Raw genomic sequence first — 24,742 nt, 5'->3', positions numbered from 1 at the left:
TAAGATTAGTAGACCGGTGGTACGTTAGAGATTAACGAGAAACAGTATCAATCTCTAACAATGGGAAGAATCCCATAGGGTTATATTGGGGGTCGAATATAACAAGTAGTTTCCACTGCCACCAGCCAAAACTCGACGAGGAGGGACGGGACAGTGCCCCCTCGAATAACAGACCCAGGAGTAATCAAATTACCCCTACTAGTACGTCCACAATAGGATGGTTTGTACTAGTTCTGTTAGTAAATTTAGGTCTAGTAAAGCCAATGGTGACTTTACATGCCCGGGGAGACAGTAGTCAGTCCCCGGGTATGGAGTCTATGATGGAGGTCCGCTAGGATTCCCCAGTGTTACGGCACGTAGGGTGCGGTGTAACACACATAGAAAAACATGTGAGACCCTATGGAGTAAAAGACCCCATAGCCCATAGAACACATTGACATTCAAAGGAATTACACACATTCATGTCCAAGAGTGGGAGAAAAAGAGTCTCACTCTTGGCAGGATGGAAAAAAACAAACTCCAGAAATCCAGCAAAGCTGCTGGGGGACTCACTAGGTTAGGAAATTCAGCCTAAACAGAGAATTCTCCCTAACAGGTGGCGTACACCTGTATCCAAGATTACCAGAGATCAGAGCCAGTGTAGGCATGATTTCCACCACCACATGGTACAGATGTTGTGTGCACCTGTATCCAAGATTACCATAGATCAAAACCAGTGTAGGCATGCTTTCAACCATTGCATGGTACAGAGGTGGTGTTCACCTGTATCCAAGATTACCAGAGGTCAGAACCCGTGTAGGCATGCTTTCCACCATCGCATGGCACAGAGGTGGTGTTCACCTGTATCCAAGATTACTAGAGATCAGAACCAGTGTAGGCATGCTTTCCACCACCATATGCTGCAGAGGTAGTGTGCACCTGTATCCAAGATTACCAGAGATCAAAACCAGTGTAGGCATGCTTTCAACCATTGCATGCTACAGAGGTGGTGCTCAACTGTATCCAAGATTACCAGAGATCAGAACCAGTGTAGGCATGTTTTCAACCATTGCATGGTACAGAGGTAGTGTGCACCTGTATCCAAGATTACCAGAGATCAGTACCAGTGTAGGCATGCTTTCCACCACCGCATGGCACAGAGGTGGTGTTCACCTGTATCCACGATTACTAGAGATCAGAACCAGTGTAGGCATACTTTCCACCGCCGCATGGCACAGAGGTGGTGTTCACCTGTATCCAAGATTACCAGAGATCAGAACCAGTGTAGGCATGCTTTCATCCATTGCATGGTACAGAGGTAGTGTTCACCTGTATCCAAGATTACCAGAGATCAAAACCAGTGTAGGCATGCTTTCCACCACCGCATGGCACAGAGGTGGTGTTCACCTGTATCCAAGATTATCAGAGATCAGAACCAGTGTAGGCATGCTTACCACCACTGCATGGTACAGAGGTAGTGTTCAGCTGAATCTAAGATTACCAGAGATCAGTACCAGTGTAGGCATGCTTTCCACCATTGCATGGCTCAGAAGAAGTGTTCACCTGTATCCAAGATTACCAGAGATCAAATCCAGTGTAGGCATGCTTTCAACCATTGCATGGCACAGAGGTGGTATTCACCTGTATCTAAGATTACCAGAGATCAGTACCAGTGTAGGCATGCTTTCCTCCATTGCATGGCTCAGAGGTAGTGTTCACCTGTATCCAAGATTACCAGAGATCAAAACCAGTGTAGGCATGCTTTCAACCACTGCATGGCACAGAGGTGGTATTCACCTGTATCCAATATTACCAGAGATCAGAACCAGGGCAGGCATGCTTTCCACCACCGCATGGCACAGGTGTGGTGTTCACCTGTATCCAAGATTACCAGAGATCAGAACCAGTGTAGGCATGCTTTCAACCATTGCATGGCACAGAGGTAGTGTTCTCCTGTATCCAATATTACCAGAGATCAGAACCAGTGCAGGTATGTGTTAGGCAGAATCCCGTGCAGTGCCCTTAGGGACCATTACACACAATTAAGACTACAGGTGGCAATACAAGTTTTACCTTTGGTACAAGCCTGTTCTACTAAGTTATAGTGGTAGCAGTAGCAGAGCAGCCAGGCTTATCTCAAGAGTATATGAGCAGTAGCAGAGATTACACAAAGGGACCACAATTACTGTGGCTCAAGCAAACACTCAGTCAAGGCTTCAGGTAGAAAAATATAAGTACATTTATTTTTAAACATTTGTTATAAACACAACACTTCTATTAAATTCAAAACCACACACAAAATATACTAGAGCTAACCAGTTCACTTTGTATGGTATAACTCAAGTTAAATACCCTCTGTTTGAATGGACCGGTGTTAGGAAACAAGATACGTTACCGTGAATACGATTGCGATCACTTTTTGACAGTTCGATCTACTAAATAAACGCGTATCCGTGACAAGGAATTCTACCAGGGCAAAACACACTTAGCACCTGAGACACCCAGAGGGAGTTTGAGGCAAAAATCATAGGCAATATTATAGATACGCAGACAGAATCGAAGAACATTCATAGACTGGAATTCAAGAGTCAAAGGGCCGGAGACAAGGTCAAATGACACCGGGTGCCTGTTGTCGAGGATCACACAGTCGGACAGTTCACGATTCAACGTAGCCAAGAGTACTTTGATATTGTCAATGTTCGGAAGCAAAAATTATAAGAAGGAGGGAAGACAAGGGCAAGCCTTGGAGATGAAGAAAAGGGATTCACTCTAATTCCTCAAGTAGAACACAGTACCTTATTCAATGGAGAAGCTGGTGCACTGGCAGTTGTTCTGTTGGTTTCCTGCAGACCCACGGTTCCTGGAGCTTCGATGTGAAGGAGGACGTTTGGAGGGGTCTGCACCACACAGGGATGAAGCCGGCACCAGCGGCGATGAATACAAGGTGCACTCCTTAAAAACAGAAGAGGCTCTTCAGATGGCTATCCGGACCACTACAGCAGTGTGCAGCGATTTCGACCAAGAAGAGGATCCTCTGGCTGTGGAAGATGAGCTGGTTATCCCCACCAGGCTCAACGGAAGAAGACTCCGGACTGGATCTTCTCTGGTTGTCAAAGGGTAGATAGCTCAGGACTGCAGCAGGGCTTCACTGGGTCGGGGTAGTTGCAGCAGTTGACTTTTTCTCTGCTTCTCTTCGGTTCCTTGTAGTTCCAGTGGCGACTCTCTGACTTCTAGCCCAAGAGACCTGCCTTTTATGCGAAAATCCCCCATTCACACAGCCTGGCTGTCAATCACGCAGCAGGGGGTTGTCGGTACCGGACAACCACCTCAGCCAATCATGGCAAAGTGCGACTTGGGTTTCCTAGGATACCCTGTGCAGGGGGTGACTACACCCCACCCTCACATTCAGCCCACCTAGACACCCAGGTTCCTGGAGGAGGGCTTCTGAGCAGAAGCCCGCCAAAAGACAGTGAACAAAGGAGGCAAACCTGGTTTGCCGCACAAAGTAAAACACAAGAAGGACTTTAACAAAAAGAAATGGGGAATAAACCTGACCGGAGCCAAAAGAAAAAGTATTTGGTCAAGCGGATTTAAGTTCGAGGCTAATATAATAGCCTAAAACAAAACCACATTTATCTAATATAATTGCGGTAGAAAAGTTAGGGTAGATACCACTGCCACCAGCCAAGTCTAAATGTTAAAAGAGTGAAACAATGCTCTAGGAGGTACAGATACAAAAGGATATGAAGTAACCCTTTCCATTACTCCATGGAAGATGGGGTGTACTGGATCTGTGGGAAATTGACTAAGTAAAGTAGATGGCAACTTTACCCTTATCTGGGGGACTGTAGTCAGCCCCAGAAATGGAGTCGGTGGGAAGTCTAAAAGACAGCCCTGTGTCACTGCACTGAAGGTGCTGTGTAACACACAAAAGAAGGGGGCCGCAATCATAAAAAAACAGGTAAAAGACACATGGCAAAACATGGGTAAGAGTGGGGGAAAAACTCACACTCTTACCAAGTGAAAAAAATAGAGCCCAGAAGTCCAGCAAAGCTGGTGGGGGCTCACTAGGGGAGGAAAATTAGCCATAACATGAGAATTCTCCCTAACACTCACCCCCCCCAGAGCAAGGGATAGGAGGATTTAATCCACTCCTGGATGGTCCTCAGACCTCTAGTCGGTTAAAACCATCCTGGAGAGACCATCAGAATTTTGGTGGTGACTTCCTGCTCTGTGCTCAATGGAAAAATCAAATCCTTGTAGGCAGACTGACCATATGAGTAACTTTGGGTTTTCCCCTTTCATTTGCATCAGTCATCTCAAGGGTTGGTGGTCTGTCTGAATGATGAAAGTAGACCGATACAAGTATGGTCTAAACCTCTTCAGTGACCACACAACAGCAAAACATTCTCATTCTATTGTTGCCCACCTTGTCTCAGGATTCTTTAACTTCCTGCTGATGGAACAAATGGGGTGTTCCCTACCTTTCTCATCTAGTTGACTAAGGACTGCATCTATACCTACATTAGAAGCATCCGTTTGTACAATGAAGGGTTGGTGATAGTCAGGAGCTCTTAGGACTGGAGCTTGACAAAGGGCTTTCTTTAGACCTTCAAATGCTTGATTACACTCCTCATTCCACCTGACCTTTTTAGGGAATTTGGGAGAGTAGATGACATTCAAGGGAGAAGCTATGGTCCCATAGTTCTCTAGGAAGTTCCTGTAATACCCAGTGAGACCTAAGAATGCTCTCACTTGGGTATGAGTAGTAGGGGTGGCCCAGTTTTGTACAGCTTGTACTTTGCTAGGCAATGGCCTTATGTCACCTCCTCCTACCTCATGTCCAAGGTAGACCACTGTACCCTGACCAATTTGACATTTGATTGCCTTTATGGTCAGATGGACCTGTTCCAGAGCCTGCAATACATATCCTAGGTGTTCAATATGTTCTTTCCATGTAGGGCTGAACACTGCAATGTCATCCAAGTATGCCATGCAGAAGTCCTCCATCCCATTCAGAACTTGATTGACCATCCTCTGAAATGTAGCAGGTGCATTCTTTAGTCCGAAAGGCATTACCTTAAATTGGTAGAGGCCAGCTGGGGTGGATAATGCAGTTTTCTCCTTGGCATGGTCTGTCAGGGCTATTGGCCAATAGCCTGACATTAGGTCAAATCTGCTGAGGTACTTGGCTGCACCAAGTCTATCCACCAGCTCATCTGTCCTGGGTAAAGGATGGGCATCAGTCTTTGTGACTGCATTAAGAGCTCTATAGTCCACGCAGAATATCAACTCTTTGGATCCTGCCTTTGGTACAAGCACAACTGGGCTAGACCATGGGCTAGTAGAGGGCTCTATAACCCCGAGATCAAGCATCGTGTTGACCTCATTCCTTATATGGGTTCTTACATTGTCTGACATTCTACTTTTGGCAATCAGGATTGCTATTCCCAAGTGGTTTCAGGCTACTGTGTGTGTAGCCTGATGGTGGTTTTAGGCAGTGACCTCCTGTGCTCACTAATATAGGCAAAAGTGGGTGGCAGCCTATTTTTCAGATTTTAACTGTGCATTTTTGGATGATTTCTGGTGAGCAGCGTGCTTTCCGGTGGCCACTCTAATGTTTCTGCTGCCAGCGATGTTGTAGGGCTTGGATGGGTGGGTGAAAACATCCCACACTTCCCAGTGTAACCTATACTTCCCAGGCTCAGTCTCATTGAGCTGAGAAGCTGCCTCTAGGCAAAGACCTTCCAAGGTAGGACACTCTCTTTGTCCTTTGCTGAAATCTGCCCTGTTGGGTCCACCTTCTGCCAGTAAAGACTGCAGCTCAAGATGGTCAACAAGGTCAAGATCTCCTACCAGAGTAAGATCTTCTTCTAGATCTGATTCCTCAGTATCTAGCTGAACCATACAGGGTTGAACCTCACACTCAGCCTCAGCTGGTGGAGGAGTCACTGATGTGACTTTGGAAAGTCGTGGAGTTGTCCTTCTGGGCACAGGAGTGCTTGCTGGTTTCTTGCTGGCAGACTTGGGTTTTCCCTTTGTCTCTTTCTGACCTACAATAGCAGTAAGTAAGTCCTGTGGACTTGGGGTGATAGCTTCCTCTATCATGTCCCCGGGAGAGTCTCTCAAGGTTCTCTCCCTTGCAGACCTTGTGAGCGACTGCTTCCTTCTGCTGGGGGGCATGGGGGTACTAGACACAACTCCAAGAGTTTTAAGGTCATTACCCAACAGGACCCTCCCAGGTACGTTATTTTGCACACTTACAGGTATTCTGACAGTCATGTCATTGCACTGGATGAGAGCTGGTAACTGGGGAACCATTTGCACAGGGCCTCCAGCTAACTTGGTTAGGTGTTTGGGTGCCTTAGCAACATCCTCCACCTTGAAAAAACATTAATCAACCACATTGATGCTGGCTCCAGTGTCTCTGATGGCTGGGGTTTCCTGACCGTTCGCAAGAACACTATCTTTGTAATACTTATAGACATCTAAGTTCTGTTGTTCCCAAAGACCCAAGGACACTAAAGAAACACTAGCTGAGACTCTTGTGGGCTCATCAGCTAGTAACTGAAAGTTTCCACTGGCTATAGGTACTTCATCCACCTGGGAGAAGGCTAAGGAGACAGTGTTGATCCCGGAAGGTTTACCCTTACACCTGGGATCTCCTTTCACATGGCCAGGTAACCCACAAACAAAGCATTTCCCAAATGCTCTTTGGAATGGGGGTTTGTTCTGACCTCCATCTGGTGTGGAACCAGATGGTACACTAGCCTGATTCGTTTTCCCTTGTGGCTTACCCTGGTTATGTTTGGGGCCCTCTTTTGGATTGGAATTATTGGAATTCTCTTTGTTGTCCTTCTTTGGCTGCTTCCCCTCATCCTTTTTCTGAGTAGCCCCAGAATCCTTGTGAGTAGCCCTATTGGCAACTCACAAGTCAGCAGCCTTAGCTAGCTTCTTAGGATCTATCTTCTTTGAATCAGCCGAGTGCTGTCTAAGCTCAGGAGAGCAGACATCAAAAATAGACTCCAACATTACAAGATTCCTCAAACCTTCATAAGTGTTCACTTTGTAACCCTTAACCCACCCATCTAAGTTCTTCAAACAGTCACACACCCAGGTAGCTCAAGGGGTACCATCATGAGCCCTCTAGCTTCTTTTCCTTTGCAGATGGGGAGCAGGTGCAAGTGGATCTAGGTCACCTGGCCTAAGCCCCGCCCACCTGGTGCCTTCCTCTTTTCCACCACTTAGCAAGCCCCGCCCACCTGGTGACTTCCTGCTTCCCGCTCTTTTTCACCACTTAGCAAGCCACGCTCACCTGATGCCTTCCTGCTTGCCGCTCTGTTTCTCTACTTAAGGAGCCCTCCAGCTTCTTTTCCTTTGCAGATGGGGAGCAGGTGCAAGTGGATCTAGGTCACCTGGCCTAAGCCCCGCCCATCTGGTGCCTTCCTGCCTGCCGCTCTTTTTCACCACTTAGCAAGCCCCGCCCACCTGGTGCCTTCTGCTTGCCGCTCTTTTTCACCACTTAGCAAGCCCCGCCCACCTGGTGCCTTCCTGCTTCCTGCTCTTTTTCACCACTTAGCAAGCCACGCCCACCTGATGCCTTCCTGCTTGCCGCTCTGTTTCCCTACTTAAGGAGCCCTCCAGCTTCTTTTCCTTTACAGATGGGGAGCAAGTGCAAGTGGATCTAGGTCACCTGGCCTAAGCCCCGCCCACCTGGTGCCTTCCTGCCTGCCACTCTTTTTCACCACTTAGCAAGCCCCGCCCACCAGGTGCCTTCCTGCTTGCCGCTCTTTTTCACCACTTAGCAAGCCCCACCCACCTGGTGCCTTCCTGCTTCCCGCTGTTTTTCACCACTTAGCAAGCCCCGCCCACCTGGTGCCTTCCTGCTTGCCGCTCTGTTTCCCTACTTAAGGAGCCCTCCAGCTTCTTTTCCTTTGCAGATGGGGAGCTGGTGCAAGTGGATCTAGGTCACCTGCCTAAGCCCCGCCCACCTGGTGCCTTCCTGCCTGCTGCTCTTTTTTACCACTTAGCAAGCCCCGCCCAACTGGTGCCTTCCTGCTTGCCGCTCTTTTTCACCACTTAGCAAGCCCCGCCTACCTGGTGCCTTCCTGCTTGCCGCTCTTTTTCACCACTTAGCAAGCCACGCCCACCTGATGCCTTCCTGCTTGCCGCTCTGTTTCCCTACTTAAGGAGTCCTCCAGCTTCTTTTCCTTTGCACATGGGGAGCAGGTGCAAGTGGATCTAGGTCACCTGGCCTAAGCCCCACCCACCTGGTGCCTTCCTCTTTTCCACCACTTAGCAAGCCCCGCCCACCTGGTGCCTTCCTGCTTGCCGCTCTTTTTCACCACTTAGCAAGCCCCGCCTACCTGGTGCCTTCCTGCCTGCTGCTCTTTTTCACCACTTAGCAAGCCCCGCCTACCTGGTGCCTTCCTGCTTGCTGCTCTTTTTCACCACTTAGCAAGCCACGCCCACCTGGTACCTTCCTGCTTGCCACTCTTTTTCACCACTTAGCAAGCCCCGCCCACCTGGTGCCTTCCTTCACCATCACCGTCTTGTGTCCAATGCTGGATTTGACTTTTATGGACTTCATTAATTCACGGTGCGTCACTCTTTCTCAACTCTCATGCTGGACTTCCTTTGCATCTTGTACTCACGGTGGTCCTGAATCATGCTGTTCACATCTTCATCTTGTATCCTGGCTTGCAACATTATGTGCTACTACTGACTTCTGCAATTGTATTCGCTCTCCACTCTTGCTTCTCCACTCTTTTTGACTGCTTACACTCTGTTCTCTCCTCCTTTCCCTTCTCCCTTTTCCTATCTCCTCCCCTTACTTTCTTCTATGCACTTACTCTATCAAAATTGTCTCTGGACCTAATATGATAGCAACTTCGTCTGTTTCCTCCACCCTCCCATTTCTTTTTTTTTCCTCCCCAAAACCCCTCCAGCACTGTCTGCACCCCTCTCCCTCACCTTTTGTTTTTCTCCGGCTCTACCAGAAATGTCATCAGACCTAGTACGGTAGTCGCCTGTCTGTTTCCATTTCCTTCCCACTCTCCCCCTCCCTTCCTTATCTATGTCTTAGCTCTTGCACTATCTGAAATGTCGTCAGGCTGAGTACGATAGTTAATTTCACATCCTTACTGTTCATGGCCTGTAAGAATGTCATTGTATTTTCCCTTGTTCCCTCCCTTGCCTTGAAGTGCTTTGAAACACATTGTGCATAGGCGCTATATAAATAAACAATCATATCATATCATATCATATCATATCATGCTTTTTGAGGGTTCTAAACCTCTCAAGATACTGGTAAGGGGTCTTCCCAAACCTAGCTATTAATGCTAATTTCACACACTCATAATCCTGCTTATCCTCCTCCCCCAACTTCATTACAGCATCACTTGCAACAGGGGGGAGCCTAGAGAAAAGCCAAGGAATCAACTGATTCCCTGAGATACCTTGAATCCCATGATTGTACTCAAACGTTGCTAACCAATCCAAAACATCAAGTTTAGTCTCATGCATACCAATCATTTCCTTTGGCATACGGGGGTCTCTTAGGGCTGGAAGACCTAGAAGACTCGGGGCGAGAAGCATTTCCTACAATTTCTTAATTTCTAGTTCATGATTCAGCTCCATTTCTCTGAGCCTTAACTCTTGATGTTTCATGGCAGTTTGTGCATCAATACGTTTCACTTCCAATTCAATTATCATTTTCTCAAGTGCAATAAATTCAGGAGTAAGTGTAGGACCTGTGGGGGTCCTTGTGGACAGAGGTTGTGCTTTCTGAGCAGGTAAAGGAGTTGTAGGGTTTCCTAACAAGGACTCATCTACTTCTTCAAAATTAACACTCTCAGAATCAGAAACATCAGTATCCACATTTGCTGGAGGGTTAGGCCCTTCTGACCCACTCTCCAGACTTTGTTTTTCCATTAACTTTGCAATCAATTCAGATTTCTTTCCTTTACAAGAGAGACTCCTCACACATGGTTCTTAAAACCTCAGCGGTGTAGTTTAAGAGACCCTCTTCAGTGTAGTTTTCCATATTTGACATGATTTATTAGTTAAATAGAATTAGTGGTGATAGCCGTGTGGTTAGTTGAACCCAAGCAATAGCAGCACTCTAAGTGTAATCACTCTACTTCCAAATCCTCACCGCTGTACACCAGTGTTAGGTAGAATCCTGTGCAGTGCCCTTAGGAACCACTACACACAATTAAGACTACAGGTGAAAATACAAGTTTTACCTTTGGTACAAGCCTGTACTACTATGTTAAAGTGGTAGCAGTAGTGGAGCAGACAGGCTTATCTCAAGAGTATATGAGCAGTAGCAGAGATTACACAAAGGGACCACAATTATTGTGACTCAAGCAAACACTGACTCAAGGTTTCAGATAGAAAAATATAAGTACATTTATTTTTAAACCATTTGTTATAAACACAACACTTCTATTAAATTCAAAACCACATGTAAAATATACTACAACTAACCAATTCACTTTGTACGGTATGACTCAAGGCAAGTACCCTGTGTTTGAATGGACTGGTGTTAGGAAACAAGACACGTTACTGTGAATACGATTGCGATCACTTTATGACAGTTCGGTCTACTAAATAAACGCAGATCCGTGATAAGAAATGCTACCGGGGCAAAAAAACACTTAGCGCTTGAGATACCCAGAGGGAGTTAGAGGCAAAAATCGTAGGCAATATTTAGGATAGGCAGACAGGATCGAGAAACACTCAGAAACAGGAATTCAAGAGTCAAAGGGCCGGAGCAAGGGTCAAGTGACACTGGGTGCCTGTTGTCGAGGATCACATAGTCAGACAGTTTACGATTCAACTTAGCCAAGAGTACTTTGATATTGTCAATGTTCGGAAGCAAATGTTATAAGAAGGAGGGAAGACAAGGGCAAGCCTTGGAGATGAAGAAAATGGATTCACCCTAATTCCTCAAGCAGAACACAGTACCTTATTCAATGGAGAAGATGGTGCCCTGGCAGTTGTTCCTGTTGGTTTCCTGCAGACCCACGGTTCCTGGAGCTTCGATGTGAAGGTGGACGTTTGGAGGGGTCTGCACCACACAGGGAGGAAGCCGGCACCAGCGGCGATGAATAAAAGGTGCACTCCTTAAAAACAGGAGAGGCTCTTCAGATGGCTATCCGACCACTACAGCAGTGCGCAGCGATTTCGACCACGAAGGTGACCTCTGGCTGTGGAAGATGAGCTGGTTATCCCCACCAAGCTCAAGGGAAGAAGACTCCGGATTGGATCTTCTCTGGTCGTCGAAGGGTAGATAGCTCAGGACTGCAGCAGGGCTTCACCGAGATGGGGTAGTTGCAGCAGTTGACTTCTTCCTCGGTTCCTTGTAGTTCCAGTGGCGACTCTCTGACTTCTAGCCCAGGAGACCTGCCTTTTATGCAAAAATCCCCCATTCACAGAGCCTGGCTGTCAATCACGCAGCAGGGCGGTTGTCTGGCCCGGACAACCACCTCAGCCAATCATGGCAAAGTGTGACTTGGGTTTCCTAGGATACCCTGTGCAGGGGGTGAGTATACCCCACCCTCACATTCAGCCCACCTAGACACACAGGCGTCTGGAGGAAGGCTTCTGAACAGAAGCCCACCAAAAGACGGTGAAAAAAGGAGGCAAACCTGATTTGCCGCACAAAGTAAAACACAAGAAGGACTTTAACAAAAAGAAATGGCGAATAAACCTGACCGGAGCCAAAAGAAAAAGTATTTGGTCAAGCAGGTTTAAGTTTGAGGCTAATATAATAGCCTAAAACAATACCACGTTTATCTAATATAATCGCGGTAGAAAAGTTAGGGTAGATACCACTGCCACCAGCCAAGTCTAAATGTTAAAAGAGTGAAACAATGCTTGAGGAGGTACAGATACAAAGGGATACAAAGTAACCCTTTCCAGTACTCCATGGAAGATGGGGTGTACTTGATCTGTGCGAAATTGACTAAGTAAAGTCAATGGCAACTTTACCCTTTTCTGGGGGACTGTAGTCAGCCCCAGAAATGGAGTCGGTGGGAAGTCTAAAAGACAACCTTGTGTCACTGCACTGAAGGTGCTGAGTAACACACAAAAGAAGGGGGCTACTGAAGTGGTGTACTTCAGAGTCCACAATCATAAAAACAGGTAAAAGACACATAGCAAAACATGGGTAAGGGTGGGGGAAAAGCTCACACTCTTACCAAGTGAAAAAAATAAAGTCCAGAAGGGGGACTCTCTAGGTGAGGGAAATTAGCCATAAAATGAGAATTCTCCCTAACAGCATGCTTTTAACCATTGCATGGTACAGAGGTAGTGTTCACCTGTATCCAAGATCACCAGAGATCAGAACCAGTGTAGGCATGCTTTCCACCATTGCATGGCACAGAGGTGGTGTTCACCTACATCCAAGATTACCCGAGATCAGAACCAGTGTAGGCATGCTTTCCACCATCGCATGGCACAGAGGTGGTGTTCACCTGTATCCAAGATTACCAGAGATCAGAACCAGTGTAGGCATGCTTTCCACCATCGCATGGCACAGAGGTGGTGTTCACCTGTATCCAAGATTACCAGAGATCAGAACCAGTGTAGGCATGCTTTCCACCACCGCATGGCACAGAGGTGGTGTTCACCTGTATCCAAGATTACCAGAGATCAGAACCAGTGTAGGCATGCTTTCCACCATTGCATGGCTCAGATGTAGTTTTGACTTGTTTCCAAGATTACCAGAGATCAGAACCAGTGTAGGCATGCTTTCCACCACCGCATGGCACAGAGGTGGTGTTCACCTGTATCCAAGATTACCAGAGATTAGAACCAGTGCAGGCATGCTTTCCACCACCGCATGGCACAGAGGTGGTGTTCACCTGTATCCAAGATAACCATAGATCAGAACCAGTGTAGGCATGCTTTCCACCATTGCATGGCTCAGAGGTAGTTTTGACCTGTATCCAAGATTACCAGAGATCAGAACCAGTGTAGGCATGCTTTCCACCACCGCATGGCACAGAGGTGGTGTTCACCTGTATCCAAGAGTACCAGAGATTAGAACCAGTGCAGGCATGCTTTCCACCACCGCATGGCACAGAGGTGGTGTTCACCTGTATGCAAGATTACCAGAGATCAGAACCAGTGTAGGCATGCTTTCCAGCACAGCATGGCACAGAGGTGTTGTTCACCTCTATCCAAGATTCCCAGAGATCAGAACCAGTGTAGGCATGCTTTCCACCACTGCATGGCACAGAGGTGGTGTTCACCTGTATCCAGGATTACCAGAATCAGAACCAGTGTAGGCATGCTTTCCACCACCGCATGGCACAGAGGTGGTGTTCACCTGTATCCAAGATTACTAGAGATCAGAACCAGTGTGGGCATGCCTTCCACCATTGCATGGCACGCAGGTGGTGTTCACCTGTATCCAGGATTACCAGAGATCAGAACCAGTGTAGGCATGCTTTCAACCATTGCATGGCATAGAGGTTGTGTTCACCTGTATCCAAGATTACCAGAGATCAGAACCCGTGTAGGCATGCTTTCCATCATTGCATGGCTCAGAGGTAGTGTTCACCTGTATCCAAGATTACCAGAGATCAAAACCAGTGTAGGCATGCTTTCCACCACTGCATGGCACAGAGGTGGTGTTCACCTGTATCCAAGATTACCAGAGATTAGAACCAGTGCAGGCATGCTTTCCACCACTGCATGGCACAGAGGTGGTGTTCACCTGTATCCAAGATAACCAGAGATCAGAGCCAGTGTAGGCATGCTTTCCACCATTGCTTGGCTCAGAGGTAGTGTTGACCTGTATCCAAGATTACCAGAGATCAAAACCAGTGTAGGAATGCTTTCCACCACCGCATGGAACAGAGGTGGTGTTCACCTGTATCCAAGATTACCAGAGATCAGAACCAGTGTAGGCATGCTTTAAACCATTGCATGGCACAGAGGTGGTGTTCACCTGTATCCAAGATTACCAGAGATCAGAACCAGTGTATGCATGCTTTCCACCACTGCATGGAACAGAGGTGGTGTTCACCTGTATCCAGGATTACCAGATATCAGAACCAGTATAGGCATGCTTTCCATCACCACATCGCATAGAGGTAGTGTTCACCTGTATCCAAGATTACCAGAGATTAGAACCAGTGTAGGCATGTTTTCCACCACTGCATGGCACAGAGGTGGTGTTCACCTGTATCCAGGATTACCAGAGATCAGAACCAGTGTAGACATGCTTTCCACCACCGCATGGCACAGAGGTGGTGTTCACCTGTATCCAAGATTACTAGAGATCAGAACCAGTGTGGGCATGCCTTCCACCATTGCATGGGACGCAGGTGGTGTTCACCTGTATCCAAGATTACCAGAGATCAGAACCAGTGTAGGCATGCTTTCCACCACTGCATGGCACAGAGGTGGTGTTCACCTGTATCCAAAATTACCAGAGATTAGAACCAGTGCAGGCATGCTTTCCACCACCGCATGGCACAGAGGTGGTGTTCACCTGTATCCAAGAAACCAGAGATCAGAACAAGTGTAGGCATGCTTTCCACCATTGCATGTCACAGAGGTGGTGTTCACCTACATCCAAGATTACCAGAGATCAGAAACAGTGTAGGCATGCTTTCCAGCACCGAATGGCACAGAGGTGGTGTTCACCTGTATCCAAGATTACCAGAGATCAGAACCAGTGTAGGCATGTTTTCCAGCACAGCATGGCACAGAGGTGTTGTTCACCTCTATCCAAGATTACCAGAGATCAGAACCAGTGTAGGCATGCTTTCCACCATTGCATGTCACAGAGGTGCTGTTCACCTACATCCAAGATTACCAGAGATCAGAAACAGTGTAGGCATGCTTTCCAGCACCGAATGGCACAGAGGTGGTGTTCACCTGTATCCAAGATTACCAGAGATCAGAACCAGTGTAGGCATGTTTTCCAGCACAGCATGGCACAGAGGTGTTGTTCACCTCTATCCAAGATTACCAGAGATCAGAACCAGTGTAGGCATGCTTTCCACCACCGCATGGCACAGAGGTGGTGTTCACCTGTATCCAAGATTACTAGAGATCAGAACCAGTGTGGGCATGCCTTCCATCATTACATGGCACAGAGGTGGTGTTCACCTGTATCCAAGATTACCAGAGATCAGAACCAGTGTAGGCATGCTTTCCACCACCGCATGGCACAGAGGTGGTGTTCACCTGTATCCAAGATTACTAGAGATCAGAACCATTGTGGGCATGCCTTCCACCATTGCATGGCACAGAGGTGGTGTTCAACTGTATCCAGGATTACCAGAGATCAGAACCAGTGTAGGCATGCTTTCCACCACCGCATGGCACAGAGGTGGTGTTCACCTGTATCCAAGATTACTAGAGATCAGAACCAGTGTGGGCATGCCTTCCACCATTGCATGGCACACAGGTGGTGTTCACCTGTATCCAGGATTTGCAGAGATCAGAACCAGTGCAGGCATGCTTTCCATCATTGCATGGCTCAGAGGTAGTGTTCACCTGTATCCAAGATTACCAGAGATCAAAACCAGTGTAGGCATGCTTTCCACCACTGCATGGAACAAAGGTGGTGTTCACCTGTATCCAAGATTACCAGAGATCAGAACCAGTGTAGGCATGCTTTAAACCATTGCATGGCACAGAGGTGGTGTTCAACTGTATCCAAGATTACCAGAGATTAGAACCAGTGCAGGCATGCTATCCACCACCGCATGGCACAGAGGTGGTGTTCACCTGTATCCAAGATAACCAGAGATCAGAACCAGTGTAGGCATGCTTTCCACCATTGCATGGCTCAGAGGTAGTTTTGACCTGTATCCAAGATTAAAAGAGATCAAAACCAGTGTAGAAATGCTTTCCACCACTGCATGGTACAGAGGTAGTGTTCACCTGTATCCAAGATTACCAGAGATCAGAACCAGTGTAGGCATGCTTTAAACCATTGCATGGCACAGAGGTGGTGTTCACCTTTATCCAAGATTACCAGAGATCAGAACCAGTGTAGGCATGCTTTCCACCATTGCATGGCACAGAGGTGGTGTTCACCTACATCCAAGATTACCAGAGATCAGAAACAGTGTAGGCATGCTCTCCAGCACCGAATGGCACAGAGGTGGTGTTCACCTGTATCCAAGATTACCAGAGATCAGAACCAGTGTAGGCATGTTTTCCAGCACAGCATGGCACAGAGGTGTTGTTCACCTCTATCCAAGATTAGCAGAGATCAGAACCAGTGTAGGCATGCTTTCCACCACTGCATGGCACAGAGCTGGTGTTCACCTGTATCCAGGATTACCAGAGATCAGAACCAGTGTAGGCATGCTTTCCACCACCGCATGGCACAGAGGTGGTGTTCACCTGTATCCAAGATAACCAGAGATCAGAACCAGTGTAGGCATGCTTTCAAACATTGCATGGCATAGAGGTTGTGTTCCCCTGTATCCAAGATTACCAGAGATCAGAACCAGTGTAGGCATGCTTTCCATCATTGCATGGCTCAGAGGTAGTGTTCACCTGTATCCAAGATTACCAGAGATCAAAACCGGTGTAGGCATGCTTTCCACAACTGCATGGAACAAAGGTGGTGTTCACCTGTATCCAAGATTACCAGAGATCAGAACCAGTGTAGGCATGCTTTAAACCATTGCATGGCACAGAGGTGGTGTTCAACTGTATCCAAGATTACCAGAGATTAGAACCAGTGCAGGCATGCTTTCCACCACCGCATGGCACAGAGGTGGTGTTCACCTGTATCCAAGATAACCAGAGATCAGAACCAGTGTAGGCATGCTTTCCGCCATTGCATGGCTCAGAGGTAGTGTTGACCTGTGTCCAAGATTACCAGAGATCAAAACCAGTGTAGGAATTCTTTCCACCACCGCATGGAACAGAGGTGGTGTTCACCTGTATCCAAGATTACCAGAGATCAGAACCAGTGTAGGCATGCTTTAAACCATTGCATGGCACAGAGGTGGTGTTCACCTGTATCCAAGATTACCAGAGATCAGAACCAGTGTATGCATGCTTTCCACCACTGCATGGCACAGAGGTGGTGTTCACCTGTATCCAGGATTACCAGAGATCAGAACCAGTATAGGCATGCTTTCCACCACCACATCGCATAGAGGTAGTGTTCACCTGTATCCAAGATTACCAGAGATCAGAACCAGCGTAGGCATGCTTTCCACCACCGCATGGCACAGAGGTGGTGTTCACCTGTATCCAAGATTACCAGAGATCAGAACCAGTGTAGTCATGCTTTCCACCACTGCATGGCACAGAGGTGGTGTTCACCTGTATCCAGGATTACCAGAGATCAGAACCAGTGTAGGCATGCTTTCAACCATTGCATGGCATAGAGGTTGTGTTCACCTGTATCCAGGATTACCAGAGATCAGAACCAGTGTAGGCATGCTTTCCACCACCGCATGGCACAGAGTTGGTGTTCACCTGTATCCAAGATAACCAGAGATCAGAACCAGTGTAGGCATGCTTTCCACCACCGCATGGCACAGAGGTAGTGTTCACCTGTATCCAAGATAACCAGAGATCAGAACCAGTGTAGGCATGCTTTCCACCACTGCATGGCACATAGGTGGTGTTCACCTGTATCCAGGATTACCAGAGATCAGAACCAGTGTAGGCATGCTTTCCACCACCGCATGGCACAGAGTTGGTGTTCACCTGTATCCAAGATAACCAGAGATCAGAACCAGTGTGGGCATGCCTTCCACCATTGCATGGGACGCAGGTGGTGTTCACCTGTATCCAAGATTACCAGAGATCAGAACCAGTGTAGGAATGCTTTAAACCATTGCATGGCACAGAGGTGGTGTTCACCTGTATCCAAGATTACCAGAGATCAGAACCAGTGTAGGCATGCTTTCCACCATTGCATGTCACAGAGGTGGTGTTCACCTACATCCAAGATTACCAGAGATCAGAACCAGTGTAGGCATGCTTTCCAGCACCGAATGGCACAGAGGTGGTGTTCACCTGTATCCAAGATTACCAGAGATCAGAACCAGTGTAGGCATGCTTTCCAGCACAGCATGGCACAGAGGTGTTGTTCACCTCTATCCAAGATTACCAGAGATCAGAACCAGTGTAGGCATGCTTTCCACCATTGCATGGTACAGAGGTGGTGCTCAACTGTATCCAAGATTACCAGAGATCAGAACCAGTGTAGGCATGCTTTCAACCATTGCATGGCATAGAGATTGTGTTCACCTGTATCCAGGATTACCAGAGATCAGAACCAGTGTAGGCATGCTTTCAACCATTGAATGGCATAGACGTTGTGTTCACCTGTATCCAAGATTACCAGAGATCAGAACCAGTGTAGGCATGCTTTCCATCATTGCATGGCATAGAGGTTGTGTTCACCTGTATCCAGGATTACCAGAGATCAGAACCAGTGTAGGCATGCTTTCCACCACCGCATGGCACAGAGTTGGTGTTCACCTGTATCCAAGATAACCAGAGATCAGAACCAGTGTAGGCATGCTTTCCACCACCGCATGGCACAGAGGTAGTGTTCACCTGTATCCAAGATAACCAGAGATCAGAACCAGTGTAGGCATGCTTTCCACCACTGCATGGCACATAGGTGGTGTTCACCTGTATCCAGGATTACCAGAGATCAGAACCAGTGTAGGCATGCTTTCCACCACCGCATGGCACAGAGTTGGTGTTCACCTGTATCCAAGATAACCAGAGATCAGAACCAGTGTGGGCATGCCTTCCACCATTGCATGGGACGCAGGTGGTGTTCACCTGTATCCAAGATTACCAGAGATCAGAACCAGTGTAGGAATGCTTTAAACCATTGCATGGCACAGAGGTGGTGTTCACCTGTATCCAAGATTACCAGAGATCAGAACCAGTGTAGGCATGCTTTCCACCATTGCATGTCACAGAGGTGGTGTTCACCTACATCCAAGATTACCAGAGATCAGAACCAGTGTAGGCATGCTTTCCAGCACCGAATGGCACAGAGGTGGTGTTCACCTGTATCCAAGATTACCAGAGATCAGAACCAGTGTAGGCATGCTTTCCAGCACAGCATGGCACAGAGGTGTTGTTCACCTCTATCCAAGATTACCAGAGATCAGAACCAGTGTAGGCATGCTTTCCACCATTGCATGGTACAGAGGTGGTGCTCAACTGTATCCAAGATTACCAGAGATCAGAACCAGTGTAGGCATGCTTTCAACCATTGCATGGCATAGAGATTGTGTTCACCTGTATCCAGGATTACCAGAGATCAGAACCAGTGTAGGCATGCTTTCAACCATTGAATGGCATAGACGTTGTGTTCACCTGTATCCAAGATTACCAGAGATCAGAACCAGTGTAGGCATGCTTTCCATCATTGCATGGCTCAGAGGTAGTGTTCACCTGTATCCAAGATTACCAGAGATCAAAACCAGTGTAGGCATTCTTTCCACCACTGCATGGAACAAATGTGGTGTTCACCTGTATCCAAGATTACCAGAGATCAGAACCAGTGTAGGCATGCTTTAAACCATTGCATGGCACAGAGGTGGTGTTCACCTGTATCCAAGATAACCAGAGATCAGAACCAGTGTAGGCATGCTTTCCACCATTGCATGGCTCAGAGGTAGTTTTGACCTGTATCCAAGATTACCAGAGATCAAAACCAGTGTAGGAATGCTTTCCACCACTGCATGGAACAGAGGTGGTGTTCACCTGTATCCAAGATTACCAGAGATCAGAACCAGTGTAGGCATGCTTTCCACCATTGCATGGCACAGAGGTGGTGTTCACCTACATCCAAGATTACCAGAGATCAGAACCAGTGTAGGCATGCTTTCCATCACCGAATGGCACAGAGGTGGTGTTCACCTGTATGCAAGATTACCAGAGATCAGAACAAGTGTAGGCATGCTTTCCAGCACAGCATGGCACAGAGGTGTTGTTCACCTCTATCCAAGATTACCAGAGATCAGAACCAGTGCAGGCATGCTTTCCACCACTGCATGGCAAAGAGGTGGTGTTCACCTGTATCCAAGATTACCAGAGATCAGAACCAGTGTAGGCATGCTTTCATCCATTGCATGGTACAGAGGTGGTGTTCACCTGTATCCAAGATTACCAGAGATCAGAACCAGTGTATGCATGCTTTCCACCACTGCATGGCACAGAGGTGGTGTTCACCTGTATCCAAGATTACCAGAGATCAGAACCAGTGTAGGCATGCTTTCCACCACCGCATGGCACAGAGGTGGTGTTCACCTGTATCCAGGATTACCAGAGATCAGAACCAGTGTAGACATGCTTTCCACCACCGCATGGCACAGAGGTGGTGTTCACCTGTATCCAAGATTACTAGAGATCAGAACCAGTGTGGGCATGCCTTCCACCATTGCATGGGATGCAGGTGGTGTTCACCTGTATCCAAGATTACCAGAGATCAGAACCAGTGTAGGCATGCTTTAAACCATTGCATGGCACAGAGGTGGTGTTCACCTGTATCCAAGATTACCAGAGATCAGAACCAGTGTAGGCATGCTTTCCACCATTGCATGTCACAGAGGTGGTGTTCACCTACATCCAAGATTACCAGAGATCAGAACCAGTGTAGGCATGCTTTCCAGCACCGAATGGCACAGAGGTGGTGTTCACCTGTATCCAAGATTACCAGAGATCAGAACCAGTGTAGGCATGCTTTCCAGTACAGCATGGCACAGAGGTGTTGTTCACCTCTATCCAAGATTACCAGAGATCAGAACCAGTGTAGGCATGCTTTCCATCATTGCATGGTACAGAGGTGGTGCTCAACTGTATCCAAGATTACCAGAGATCAGAACCAGTGTAGGCATGCTTTCAACCATTGCATGGCATAGAGATTGTGTTCACCTGTATCCAGGATTACCAGAGATCAGAACCAGTGTAGGCATGCTTTCAACCATTGCATGGCATAGACGTTGTGTTCACCTGTATCCAAGATTACCAGAGATCAGAACCAGTGTAGGCATGCTTTCCATCATTGCATGGCTCAGAGGTAGTGTTCACCTGTATCCAAGATTACCAGAGATCAAAACCAGTGTAGGCATTCTTTCCACCACTGCATGGAACAAAGGTGGTGTTCATCTGTATCCAAGATTACCAGAGATCAGAACCAGTGTAGGCATGCTTTAAACCATTGCATGGCACAGAGGTGGTGTTTACCAGTATCCAAGATAACCAGAGATCAGAACCAGTGTAGGCATGCTTTCCACCATTGCATGGCTCAGAGGTAGTTTTGACCTGTATCCAAGATTACCAGAGATCAAAACCAGTGTAGGAATGCTTTCCACCACTGCATGGAACAGAGGTGGTGTTCACCTGTATCCAAGATTACCAGAGATCAGAACCAGTGTAGGCATGCTTTCCACCATTGCATGGCACAGAGGTGGTGTTCACCTACATCCAAGATTACCAGAGATCAGAACCAGTGTAGGCATGCTTTCCAGCACCGAATGACACAGAGGTGGTGTTCACCTGTATGCAAGATTACCAGAGATCAGAACCAGTGTAGGCATGCTTTCCAGCACAGCATGGCACAGAGGTGTTGTTCACCTCTATCCAAGATTACCAGAGATCAGAACCAGGCAGGCATGCTTTCCACCACTGCATGGCACTGTTAGGGAGAATTCTCTGTTTAGGCTGAATTTCCTAACCTAGTGAGTCCCCCAGCAGCTTTGCTGGATTTCTGGAGTTTCTTTTTTCCATCCTGCCAAGAGTGTGACCCTTTTCTCTCACTCTTGGACATGTGTGTGTGTAATTCCTTTGATATGTCGATGTGTTCGATGGGCTATGGGGTCTTTTACTCCATAGGGTCTCATATGTTTTTCTATGTGTGTCGCACTGCACCTTACGTGTCGTGACACGGGGGCGCCCTAGCAGGTTCCCCCACCATAGACTCCATACCCGGGGACTGACTACTGTCTCCCCGGGCATGTAAAGTCACCATTGGCTTTACTAGACCTAAATTTGCTAACAGAACTAGTACCAACCATCTTATTGTGGACGTGCTAGTAGGGGTAATTCGATTACTCCTGGATCTGTTACTCGAGGGGGCACTGTCCCGTCCCCCCTCGTCGAGTTTTGGCTGGTGGCAGTGGAAACTACTTGTTCTGTTCGACCCCGAGCATAACTCTATGGGATTTATCCCATTGTTGAAGATTGATACTTTTTCTCGTTAATCTCCAACGTACCACCGATCTACTTATCTTAAATAGGTTTATCGAGTGGTATTTTCTGCCAGAACTCGGTTTGTAAAATGGCGTCTGTGTTCGTCTCTGTGACTCCTAAACCAAAGGTTGAGCCCTTTGTTCCACTTTTGGCGGGCCTCTGGACAGAGACCCTCCAAAGTGGTGCCATTCTGTCTGGGTTACCTCAGGGGTGTGGGAGGGGGTTTAAACACCCTGGACCGAGTTGCCTTGCCAACTCAGGTCGCACTCTGGAGTGATTGGCCCAGGTGGTGAGCCTTCCCGCTCACCACTTAGCATGTGTTGATTGACAGCTAGGCTGAATGAATGGGGGGCGTCTGCATAAAAGCAGGGCTTTTGGGACTGGATCTTCAGAAGTCGCCACAGGACCTAAAGAATCCGACGAGGGTAACGCTGAGCCGACCTACACGACGACACCTCCGGTGGAGCCCTGCAGAATCGTCTCACAATCTCCCGACGACAGAGGAGATCTCCCTGCCGGAGAGTCTCTTCCCCTGGCTGGTGGGAACAACCAGTCTACTTCTTCTTTGTACCTTTTATTCGCCCAGGACGCAGTGGTCGAATTGCCCGTGCACCGCACCCGGCAACCGGATAGCCACTTCCCCTGTTCCGCGACTGAAAGGTGTTGCCTTGTGACGGAGCACTCCGCGGCTGGTCTCTTCCCTGGTGGTGCACCGGACTTCCTTATCTTCGACGTCGAGAGCATCTCTTCTCTTAGCCAAGACCCATCGTGCATCCACCACCAGGAACAACTGCCCCCGCCTGAGCTGCCCTCCACAACAAGGTACCGTACCCGCCTGGCTTCCCTTGGTCGATCGGTTCGTGTGAGGTATCTGATTCCTCCCCGTTCCGTTGGGTTGCCTCCAAGCTTTATTCACTCTTTTTCTGAACTGGTTCCACCTGTCGCTAACAATTTTGCTAACAAAGACTTGAGCGTGTCTTCACTAGAGACTTTCCAGGACATCGTGCCTTGCCTCTCACCGAGTGGGCCTGGCCGCTGAACTTTACGATCTACTGTGATTATTGCCTTCCTGCCTTGCATTTTTCCCGCTTCAGTACGAACCGTGTTGACTTCATTACCTGCCTATCTCTTTTCTCCCTTTCTCACGAAATATTCGAGTGTCATCTAGGTTGGGGTATACACCTCTGTCTGCAAATAAGTGGTACCGTAATAACCTAGAGTTGTCGATATTGTGTTCCAGGAGATCGAGCTTTATTCCATTTCGCAGAGTAATTGAATTTTGATTTGTTTGCCGTGATTTGCCTTAGTATCTTTCGTAGACGTCCTGTTATAAATAAATAACTTACTATCTTTATACTAAGCCTTGTTGCGTGCTTACTTGTTTTGCTGTGAAGAATTGCCCTATCTTGTATACTCCCTATACTGACCAACTTTTCTTGAGAGAAGTCTGACTGCTCAGCCACAGCTACCAATTGAATCTGTGTGGTACAGACTGCTACCAAGTGGGTTCATCGCAACACCTGTAGTCCTAAATCTTTTGCAGTGGTCCCAGAGGGAACTGCACAGGTTTCCGCCTAACAGGCACAGAGGTGTTGTTCACCTGTATCCAAGATTACCAGAGATCAGAACCAGTGTAGGCATGCTTTCATCCATTGCATGGTACAGAGGTGGTGTTCACCTGTATCCAAGATTATCAGAGATCAGAACCAGTGTAGTCATGCTTTCCATCACTGCATGGCACAGAGGTGGTGTTCACCTGTATCCAGGATTACCAGAGATCAGAACCAGTGTAGGCATGCTTTCAACCATTGCATGGCATAGAGGTGGTGTTCACCTGTATCCAGGATTACCAGAGATCAGAACCAGTGTAGGCATGCTTTCCACCACCGCATGGCACAGAGTTGGTGTTCACCTGTATCCAAGATAACCAGAGATCAGAAGCAGTGTGGGCATGCCTTCCACCATTGCATGTGACGCAGGTGGTGTTCACCTGTATCCAAGATTACCAGAGATCAGAACCAGTGTAGGCATGCTTTAAACCATTGCATGGCACAGAGGTGGTGTTCACCTGTATCCAAGATTACCAGAGATCAGAACCAGTGTAGGCATGCTTTCCAGCACCGAATGGCACAGAGGTGGTGTTCACCTGTATCCAAGATTACCAGAGATCAGAACCAGTGTAGGCATGCTTTCCACCATTGCATGGTACAGATGTGGTGCTCAACTGTATCCAAGATTACCAGAGATCAGAACCAGTGTAGGCATGCTTTCCACCATTGCATGTCACAGAGGTGGTGTTCACCTACATCCAAGATTACCAGAGATCAGAACCAGTGTAGGCATGCTTTCCAGCACCGAATGGCACAGAGGTGGTGTTCACCTGTATCCAAGATTACCAGAGATCAGAACCAGTGTAGGCATGCTTTCCAGCACAGCATGGCACAGAGGTGTTGTTCACCTCTATCCAAGATTACCAGAGATCAGAACCAGTGTAGGCATGCTTTCCACCATTGCATGGTACAGATGTGGTGCTCAACTGTAT

This window comes from Ambystoma mexicanum, chromosome 6p (assembly GCF_040938575.1).
Source record: "Ambystoma mexicanum isolate Mex_15411 chromosome 6p, UKY_AmexF1_1, whole genome shotgun sequence".
In the NCBI taxonomy this organism is placed as follows: domain Eukaryota; kingdom Metazoa; phylum Chordata; class Amphibia; order Caudata; family Ambystomatidae; genus Ambystoma; species Ambystoma mexicanum.
This window is presented reverse-complemented; position numbering follows the sequence as displayed.